The 11,448-nt window shown below is 35.6% G+C and overlaps 1 pseudogene; it reads right to left on the bottom strand.

Moving 5' to 3' along the window:
* Positions 1-707: 707 nt before the first annotated feature.
* Positions 708-9,786, bottom strand: LOC124898603 (annotated as a pseudogene).
* Between the last annotated feature and the right edge of the window lie 1,662 nt (positions 9,787-11,448).

The following is an 11,448-nucleotide window of genomic DNA, read 5'->3' as shown; positions in this document are numbered from 1 at the left end:
TTGCAAAAAAAAAAAATTTCCTTTATCCCATAAACAACTATAGAGAACCAAGAGAAGTGTACCAAACATGCAATGAAGATGTAGAAAAATGGACAAAAAAAAAAAGAAAGACGATAATTGTTGTAGTAGAAATAAATGTGTCAACCTACTGTCATGGTCTTTGTCGCCATTGCTGTCTCATTTGCCAATATTTGGATCCAAACTATTGTAAATGGACAGTGCAGGCAAAAAAAACACTAGGTGGGTTCTCGTCTGTTCAAGTCTTGGTGGATAGATTCAGTCTTTCGTGGAGAAGATTTTTCTTTTAAGTTATATGAGTGCTCTGTGGTGCCAAGACAATTAAATTTGTGGTGAAAGATTATTCTGATCAATATATGTATTTATAAATAGTATCATGGTCTTTATCTGGGGGGTCTATCGAAAACCACCTCTCTACTTCTTCGAAGGTAGCGGTATGGACTGCGTACATTTTACCTTCCCCAGATCCCACTTGGTGGAAATTCACCAGATATGTTCAATTCAATATAATTTTTTTTCTTTTTTGAGGTGTCGAAATACTATTATGAAATAAAAGATTGTACCTGATTGCAAAAAGAAAATGATAGTCATAAAGTTTCTGCCATAAACCAACTGCTACGCAGAATCTTTGAAACAAAAATTGTAGGTCTTTAAAATTAAGAATCAAAACAATATTAAGCACTACTAACTTAGTCTACCTCCTCAATCTCAGCACTACTTCTGCCGCTAGATGCAGGACCGTCATCATCCATGCCAACACTTATGTCACCACCTGCTCCCCAGTATATTTTTGCAATAATTGGGTTGCAAATACTCTCAAACTCTTTTATTTTTTCCTCAAACTTATCAGCCTCAGCAAGTTGGTTACCATCGAGCTATTAGATGGCTTGCTCAATGGCATCCTCAATCTTCTTCTTGTCATCAGCGGACACCTTGGACGCAATCTTCTCATCCTTCACTATGTTCCTCATATTATCTGCCCTTGTCATTTGTGATGGTAATCTTGTTCTTCTGTCCAGTGGTATTATCCTCAGCTGAGACATTCAAACTTCCACAGATAATCCATATGACAACTGCATCTGCAGAACATCACAAGAGGAAAGAAATGCAGAAACACAAATATTAACAGGAAGACCAATTCATTTCCAATTCATTATGCTTTTCTCTGGTGTTATATACGCCATTATAAAACCTGAAATTTGTTCAAGCATATCTTCGATTTGTCCGAGAACTGTAACTCTAGTTATTCTAGGCAAATCTACCATCGTTAAGTCTGGAACACCATTCTTTTTCACTATAAGTTTTGAAGAGATATCGGATATGCCCTTACCATGTCTAGCAATCTCATTAGTTGCGAGAATAATGACATCTGCAATGTGAGCTTCATCGGTTGGAACCAAATTTCCATTGTACTCCAAGTAAACCTCGGTCTCCCTGTGATTTTGGAGCCTCGTGATGAGAGGCACTCTAGTGCAAATGCCTTCTCCTCTAGGAAGTTTAATTCCAGCAATTGACTCAAGCACACTCTTATCAGAAGGCCTAGGTTCAGCTATGGCTAGTTATCAGAGTCGAGCACTTTTTTACTTGTTAAACCCAAGATAACATGAGCTTCAACTATTCAAGTTTAGACAATAATTTAGCCATGCACTTCTAAACTAATTTCTGGTGGCAATATTCTTTGAAGCAAACTTGTTGCACAACCATCAGATAAAAATTATACACTGATCAGAAAGTTGAATTCCAAAGCAGAGGAGTTTCTTGAAAGTTAGAGTTATAGCTAGTCAATTAAGGAAAGGGCAGGCCGCACAACATGAAGCAACATAGAACTAACATAGCAAATAAAAAGGAAATGGTTATACTTCCCCGCTAATTGTCATAGCAGCTATCAAATTGCACCATAGAATCTAGAAGTCAAATGGCTACAAAGAGAATTTGAATAACTGCCGTAGCATCTATAAAATTACATATACACTTAACACATTTGTTCTAGATTTGAAATATTTAACAAACATTAGTTACACAAAAATTTAGCATCCTTAGGTCTATAGCAATAACTAGGGGTGTCAAAAAATGGCACTATTGCCATACTTTAAAGTTGTTAATCAAGCAAAAACGATCAAACTAGTGACGCCACTTATATCCATAAGTTTGTCATACTTTAAATTTCATCATGGACAGCCATCCACACCATTGTGTCGCGCTTATCTTCACCCATACTTAAAAATAACTCTATTTTTTTTATCATCTTTATAGAGAACCATTGCAGCTTTGATACGTTGTTCTACAATGTACAACTCAAAAAATACAAGGGATTTAAGGATGGAATAAACTTGACCACGAACATCAGATCAATCACACTCTCTGAGCTTTTCAATCAAGGCACTCATTCTTTTGTATTGACCTTTAGTAAAAATTTTAAGAACTTCCATCATACCGTCAAGAAATCTCTTATTATTATCCTCTACTATTTTTTTACTTTTCTTGTTTTTCTCTTTTCATTAACATTAGAAGAGGACCTTTTAGCATACTCACCTTGTTTATGAGTCTGTCAGGATCCAACATTTTCATTAATGTTCCAGTTGTAATACCCCAATTTTTTAAACCGAAATGCTACATGATGCTCATGACCCCGAAGGACCACAAGCTAACTCATCACTGATATCTGTACCAGTATACTGCATAATATATCATAAAATGCAGAAAAATGAACATGAAAGGCCATAAGGTTTGAACTGAATAAATGTCTGATAACAAAATATCTAAAAAAGGTATAACAATACCAAAACAAGTCATAAATACTAAAAATAATGAGATCTGAATATCTAATCTGACATCCAGTCTGAAAGCCTCTAACTGAACTTAATAAGAAGTTGAAGGACCATGTCTCCAACTAACTCCATCTAGCAACTGAATAGTAAATGTAGCAATAATCATATCATCCTTGAATAAGAAGAACTCACTGCAAACTCTGAACACTGGAATGCTACTACTGATCTGGAGCTCGTGCCTCTGAACCTATGGTGTAACATAAGAGAAAGCACCATAGCGCAAATGCGTCAGTACGTCTGAATGTACTGAGTATATAAGTGAGGTAGGCTAAATAGAAATGGTTATATACATGAAAAATGCTAACTAATATGAACGTGGGAATTCATACATGCATACATAACTGTAACTAAACTCGTGGAGATACTGACTACTGTGTCTGAATACTGACAACATGAGTGTACTGATACTTAGATACTGAATAGATAAATAACTATTTCTGACATTTTGAATTATGAAGAACTGGTCTGGTTGACGGTGTCTAACAGTCCAGAAGCTGAATACTGATATCATGAATATAACTGTAATGATTGACCTAATCGATGTAACTGCTACTGAATCCTACTGCTATCTGAAATACATTAAACTAAATAATTGGGCTGAACTGAATAATTGAACTAAACTGATTAGCTGAATTGATACTGATTAACTAGACTGATATTAGTGGTATTGTTTAGTGGAGCTAAACTAAGTTTACTGGATTTCGATGACTGATGGAATGTACAGAATTCTGAGGACTAGTTGAGAGTACTGAAATTACTAAGATTGAAATTGAATACTAAGGTTACACATATTACTGAGTACTGAGATCACTGAACTACTAAGATTACTGAGGTTACTGAATTTTTCCTGAGTCACATGACTGGCTAAATTCTATAGATCATGGCTTGACTGAGAGTATCGTGATAACATGACATGGCTCTAGGCACACAACTATATATTCGAGTTCGAATACCCCCAGGACTCGATGGGAGGAAACTGACACAACATGACTGACTTGATCATAAGATTGGAGTCCACAATTCACATTGTCATAAGTAGGGGATATTATACTTCACGTAGTTCTTCAACATCTTAAGCATGGTAGGGAGTGCATGGATATATTTCATGTACATATAGTATATCTCCATTATCATACATGCTTCGTACCACAACAATAGCAACACATCAATAGCATGGAATTTATATTAAAGTATATAGCTAACATAGACTTGTTATTTAGATATCATGGAATCATGTAAACATGAATTTCTAGCATCCTAAGCATTTTATCAAACACCTTGCATGCATAATATTGAGCATAGGTATACTTAACAAATTTAGAAATCTTGAACCACCCAAATTCATGGGTTTCCAACTAACCTATTCGCATGATTCATGAAAAACACATCAACACACAACCTTGAATCCAAACAACAATCATTAACATGAATATAGTCATAAAACAACAAGGAAATCACAATTTATAATTTAAAACATGATTCTTAAGCTCCATGGATGAAAGGGACCCATGGATGAACACTATGCATACCTTAGATTAAGAATTCATGAAGATTGACGGTGAAATTTCCTTGAAGTAGACTCTTCTATGAAAACCGTAGGGCTTGTTCTTGAGAGTTTTGATCGTGAGAGGAAACACTAATCTTGTGGTTGAGAGTGTATGAGAGAGCTTTTTGAGATGTTTAACTAAAGAGAAAGGAAGATAATACACTCTTTGAGGATTATAAGTTGTGGGAATTGAAGTAAAAAGACCAAAATACCCTTACTAAAATGTCCCTCAATTGTAGGAAAAATATACTTGACGCCATCCGTGATAGGCCGTCAGGTCTGTGATAGGCCATCACGAATGGTCGTCACAAAAGGACTCAAAATTCTTGATTTTCTACCCAGACTGACGACGTTGTCAGAGATATCATCATAATGTGACGACGTCGTTAAAAAGGTCGTCAGAAATATGATAGCCCATCAAAAACGTCGTCTCAGTTTTCCAGCTTGACATGCTGAAATAAAATGGGGATAACTCTTTGCTCCAATATCGAATATATGCGAAATTGGTATCGTTGGAAAGATAATTCAAAGATATTTCATTTGATATATAATAAACCACCCAGTTAGTCATATACAACGAGTTATGATTGATTGAAGTTGACCCAAGTTTTGACGTTCACTAAAACTTGAACGATAGGAAAGTTTTCAACTTGTACTTGAGTTAGGGGACCTCTATGATATAAATTCATGCTCAAATAGATTTACACACTACCTAATTGATTAACACACTAAATTTACATAGGATTTAAAGCTTTTGAAACATCTACACATAGGAATGATGGATTTTTATCCTAGTCCGAGATGTGGGGTATTACAATATCTCCTCCTTGGAAACATTCATCCTCGAATGATACTGGCTGAGATGAGAGAAAAGGAAACTTACACAAATATATAACATGAATAACTGATCATGATTTCATGGCCGACATGACTGAAAACTGAGCATATCATACTGTATATGCATATCTGATGCATGCGAAGCTAATTTATGAATATAGGACTGAGTGTTCCGATAAACTGAGTTTCTCAAACTGAGAATGCATATCTGATGCTTAACTGATAAGTTGAATCCATGTATATCTGATGCATGATTATATGAGTGACATAATACGTGAATACATGACTGAAAGTACCGATAAGCGGACTACACATATCTGATACGTGAATACATGACTGAACTGACTCACGAACATGCAACTGAACATGCAATGGTAAAGGAACTAATATTGAACTAAAACATGAGAACATGACTGATTCTGCTACGTGACATATGGACTGAACATCATGAACTGAACTGAACCTCTGAATACTTGACTTACAGCTGAGGTCTAACTTGAAGGTCAAATTATGAGTACCCTCTATTCTAGACCGAATTCATTATGCAAGGAGAAATTGAAGGATGTAAGGCATGAGAGCGTTAAGAGAAGGTGGGGTATCTCCCCCTTGGGACGCTATGTCCCTCTAAGAATGCTTACCTTACGGAGATACTGGGTGATGCACAAGGCATCTACAAACTAGATTATAACTAAACTTCGGGAGTCAGAAGCTAATGAATGATGAATGAGATGAACTGAACTTGCAACTACTAGGAGGTTCTACCTTGAAATTGTTACATTCTCTGAGGTTTTGGATAGCATGAATAGATACAAGGATGAGAAAACAAGCTATACAAATTTGACTGCTTGATTGCTAAACTGACTTGCTGGCACGACATGAATATTAAAAGAAGGGAAACTGTTCCTAAAACATCTCATAGAATCCTGCACATAAGTATGGTGCACAACACACGCATGTACAAAACTCTACTAGATATGACTTTCAGACTTCCTAGAACTCTATTGAACCTGGCTCTGATACCAAGTTTGTAATACCTTTCTCAACTGAAATGCTACACGGTGCTCATGACCCCGAAGGACCACAAGCTAACCCATGACTGATATCTGTACCTGTATACTACATAATATATCATAAAATGCGAAAACATGAACATGAAAAGCCATAAGGTTTGAACTGAATAAACGTCTGATAACAAAATGTCAGAAAAAGGTATAACAATACCAAAATAAGTCATAAATACTAATAATAATGAGATCTGAATATCTAATCTGAAATCTAGTCTGAAAGCCTCTAACTGAACTGTATAAGGAGTTGAAGGAACATGTCTCCAACTAACTCCATCTAGCAACTAAATAGTAAATGTAGCAATAATCATATCATCTTTGAATGAGAAGGACTCACTGCAAACTCTGAACACTAGAATGCTACCGCTGATCTGGAGCTCATGCCTCTGAACCTGTGTTGTAACATAAGATAAAGCACCATAGTGCAAATGTGTTAGTACGTCTAAATATACTGAATATACTTATGAGGTAGGCTAAATGCAAAGGGTTATATGGATGAACAATTCTGACTAATATGAACGTGAGAATACATACATGCATACATAACTGTAACTGAACTCGTGGACATATTGACTACTAAGTATGAATACTGACAACATGAGTGTACTGATACTGAGATACTGAATAGATGAATGACTATTTCTGACAATTCAAATTATGAAGAACTAGTTTGGTTGACTTTGTCTGACAGTCGTGAAGCCGAATACTGATATCATGAATTCTGATAACTAATATGACTGATACATGAGTTAAGAAAACTGATATAACTGATATAACTGTGATGATCAGCCTAACCTATGTAACTGATATTGAGCAACTGTATCTGACAGTCTAAGTTCTGATGAAACTATCTGAGTTCCGTTCTTCTTGGAGTAACTAAATCTGAGATCAGTCCTATCTAGTGGGTAATCATGAGTATACTGATAATAAGGATGATTTGACTTACTCTGAGATCATTCCTATCTAGCGGGTGATCTTTAAATCTAATGATTCTGATACTGATTAATCATAGTTGAGATCAGTCCTAGCTAATGGGTGATTTTGAAGTGTATTTACAATGATAAGCATTGACTATATCTAACAGTACTGAATCTATACTACTAAGCTGAGTTGACTGTATCTAAAAGCCTTGATTCTATAACTGAAACTGTGGGATCTGTTCATCTAAATGACATGCCCCAAGTTAAGCTGACTAGGGTCCAATTTCTGCCCTGAATGGAAGGGTGCCAGTACAGCGCCACCAGTAAAGTCATTTGCTGTAGAGTCATTCCTAATCTATCGGGTGACTCCTGAGATCAGTCCTATACATATAAATGTCCTAATGGGTGACCCCTGAGTATGTCAGTCTTATCTAACGAGTGACATCTCATACCTACGCTGGCTATGTAGTTCTGGAACTTAGGAATTGCTTCTAAGGATCTCAGCCTTAATCTAACGGATGAGTCTCCATCCCTAGGCTCACTCGGTGCTTAATACTACTGCTATCTGAAAGACATTGAACTAAATAATTGGGCCGAACTAAATAACTGAACTAAAATGATTAGCTGAACTGATATTGATTAACTAGACTGATACTAGTGGTATTGTTTAGTGGAGCTAAACTAAGTTTATTGGATTTCGATGACTGACGAAATGTACTAAGTTCTGAGGACTAGTTGAGAGTACTGAAATTATTGAGATTGACATTGAATACTAAGGTTACAGATATTACTGAGTACTAAGATCACTGAATTACTGAGATTACTGAGGTTACTGGATTTTTTCTGAGTCACATGACTTACTAAATTCTATAGATCATGGCTTGACTGAGAGTATCGTGATAACATGACATGGCTCTAGGCATACAACTACATTTTCGAGTACGAATACCCCCAGGACTCGATGGAAGGAAACTGACACAACATGACTGACTTGATTATAAGATTGGAGTCCACAATTCACTTTTTCATAAGTAGGGGATATTATGCTTCATGTAGTTCTTCAACATCTTAAGCATGGTAGGGAGTGCATGGATATATTTCATGTACATATAGTATATCTCCATTATCATACATGCTTCATACCACAACAATAACAACACATCAATAGCATGGAATTTATATTAAAGTATAAAGCTTACATGGACTTGTCATTTAGATATCATGGAACCATGTAAGCATGAATTTCTAGCATCCTAAGCATTTTATCAAACACCTTGCATGCATAATATTGAGCATAGGTATACTTAACAAATTTAGAAATCTTGAACCACCCAAATTCATGGGTTTCCAACTAACCTATTCACATGATTCATGAAAAACACATCAACATACAACCTTGAATCCAAACAACAATCATTAACATGAATATAGTCATAAAACAACAAGGAAATCACAATTTATAATTTAAAACATGATTCTTGAGCTCCATGAATAAAAGGGGCCCATGGATGAACAATACACATACCTTAGATTAAGAATTCGTGAAGATTGATGGTGAAATTTCCTTGAAATAGACTCTTCTATGAAAATCGTAGGGCTTGTTCTTGAGAGTTTTGATCTTGAGAGGAAACCCTAATGTTGTGGTTGAGAGTGTATGACAGAATTTTTTGAGATGTTTAACTAAAGAGAATGGAATATAATACGCTCCTTGAGGCTTATAAGTCGTGGGAATTGAAGGAAAAAGACCAAAATACCCTTAGTAAAATGTCCCTCAATTGTAGAAAAAGTATACTTGACGCCATCCGTGACAGGCCGTCAGGTCCGTGATAGGCCGTCACGAATGGTCGTCACAAAAGGAGTCCAAATTCTTGATTTTCTGCCCAGGGATGACGAAGTTGTCAGAAATATCATCAGAATGTGACAACGTCATTAAAAAGGTCGTCAAAAATGTGATAGCCCGTCAGAAACGTCGTCACAGTTTTCCAGCTTGACATGCTGAAATAAAATGGGGATAACTCTTTGCTCCAATATCAGATTTAGGCGAAATTGGTATAGCTGGAAAGCTAATTCAAAGATATTTCATTTGATATATAATAAACCACCCAGTTAGTAATATACAACAAGTTATATGATCGATTGAAGTTCACCCAAGTTTTGGCGCTCACTAGAATGATAGAAAAGCTTTCAACTTGTACTTAAGTTAGGGGTCCTCTATGATCTAAATTCATGCTCAAATAGATTCCCACATTACATAATTTATTAACACACTAAATTTACATAGGATTCGAGGCTTTTGAAATATCTACGCATAGGAATGTCGGATTTTCATTCTAGTCCAAAATGTAGGGTATTACACCAGCACTAGCTACAACGACATTCTCTTCTCTACTAAACACACTAGGTCTAGTGGCATTTTTGGCTCCACTAAATGAACTAGGTTCAGTGGCATCTTCAGCTGTAGTAAATGCACTATGTCCAGCGGCATTTTAAGCTTCTCCAGTACCTACTTTAGAGCTATGATAAACATTACCTTCTTCTTCATCATCAACATCAATAAGAAATCCCAAACTCATGTCATTACAAAGTGGTGGAGTTGGACTCTTTTAAATTTCCTCAGTAGCATCTAGCAGTGCTTCTGCAAACTCTCCAGTTGCTCTATCCTTGTCAAAGATTTCCTTCCAATCCTCAAAAATTGACCATTTCTTAGTATTCATATTCTTCACTTTTCGTTCAGCCTACAAAAAAATAATTAAAATATAGCGTAATGCCATATTCATCAATTATGAAAGCATTTAAGAGCAACAATATTCAATAAATATAGCTCTTATTCCTTCAAATAGCAACAAACTTCAGCAAATCAAGACGTTTACTAACATTTTTTGATAGGTTGTCAATTGACTTCCATAAATGTTGTGTAGTAGATTATCAAAAATGACACAAATGACTTCTATAAATGAAGCATATGACATACTTAATATGAAAAGTGAAAAACCTCACAGAGACAATCAGAATAGTAAGTCGGATCATATTAATTACCTTCATAAAGTTATCCTAAAATATTGGATCGTCAACTAATATAGCTCCATCAATATATTGAAAGCCCAAACCACTTTGAGTCTTTAGGAGAGCTATAATTCCATAACATTTTTTTCAATATCGCATTTTATTTTTGATGTATGGTTCTCCTTTTAATGCACTTTTAGGATGATGTTTGTGGATATAACGTTCTAACTCCATCAAGTGGCCTGGTCTAAAGGTTCCATTATCGCCTCTCCAACCACTAGCACACAACTCTTTCAATCCATCTAAAAGAGTTTGTTTTTCCTCTGGAATGTTTTTCCTCTGGAATCCACATCCTTCGCGTCGATGGATTTGAGTTGCTTGGTTTTTTTGATGCCTTGGTTGATGATGTCTGACTATTCATTTCACCTATAAATCTTGTATAATAGATTGTCAGAAATATGAAAAATAGAGCATCACAATAAGTTCAGAAAGTGTGTCAAATTATCAAAAATATATTTTTAAATTATACTACACTTTACAGTCAGAGAATAACATGAAGTTAAGCTCCCAAAGATTAACTGATTCAACTAACCAACACTATAAATTATAGCATACAACAATCAGAGCTATAAAGAGTACAAAAGGATGTATTATTAAGCTCACAAAAGTTAAAAGTTCCTGGCAGCTATACAACACATACAAGACCAATTCTAAAGAGCTAATAAAGTCTAAAAGTAGTCCATAGCTAACAGGTAGTAATATAGTCTCGAAAGTGGCAACAAATCAATTATTAGTTCTTTCATTCCATATTCGTTGAGCCAACTCATTCCTCCAACTACTCCACTCCTCCGACGATTCAACAACATCAATATTTTTGTGTTGATGGCTTCTAAGAATTCCCCAACGTCCTTTCAAGAGACCGAACACCCTTTCAATAACATTACGATCCCTAGAATACCTCGTGTTGAAAAGTTCTTCTTTACATCAAGGTGATGGATTGTCACCTCGCCAATTCTTCAACCAATATCTATATCCTTGAAAAGGTTACAGAAAACCTTTTCCAATTGTATATCCTCCATTGCACAAATAATACCTATAATATAAGCATATAATTTAGTTATTTCTATATAATATTCAATCCATGATGTAACTTGAAAGCATATACATGACCTACCCTCGGGGATTTTTAAACCATTTCTTCTTACTATAGCATCTCATAAAACACGGCCATC

This window comes from Capsicum annuum, chromosome 5, assembly GCF_002878395.1.
Source record: "Capsicum annuum cultivar UCD-10X-F1 chromosome 5, UCD10Xv1.1, whole genome shotgun sequence".
Classification (NCBI taxonomy): domain Eukaryota; kingdom Viridiplantae; phylum Streptophyta; class Magnoliopsida; order Solanales; family Solanaceae; genus Capsicum; species Capsicum annuum.
The sequence above is the reverse complement of the archived record's forward strand: the minus strand, read 5'-3'. Positions and strand labels throughout refer to the sequence as shown.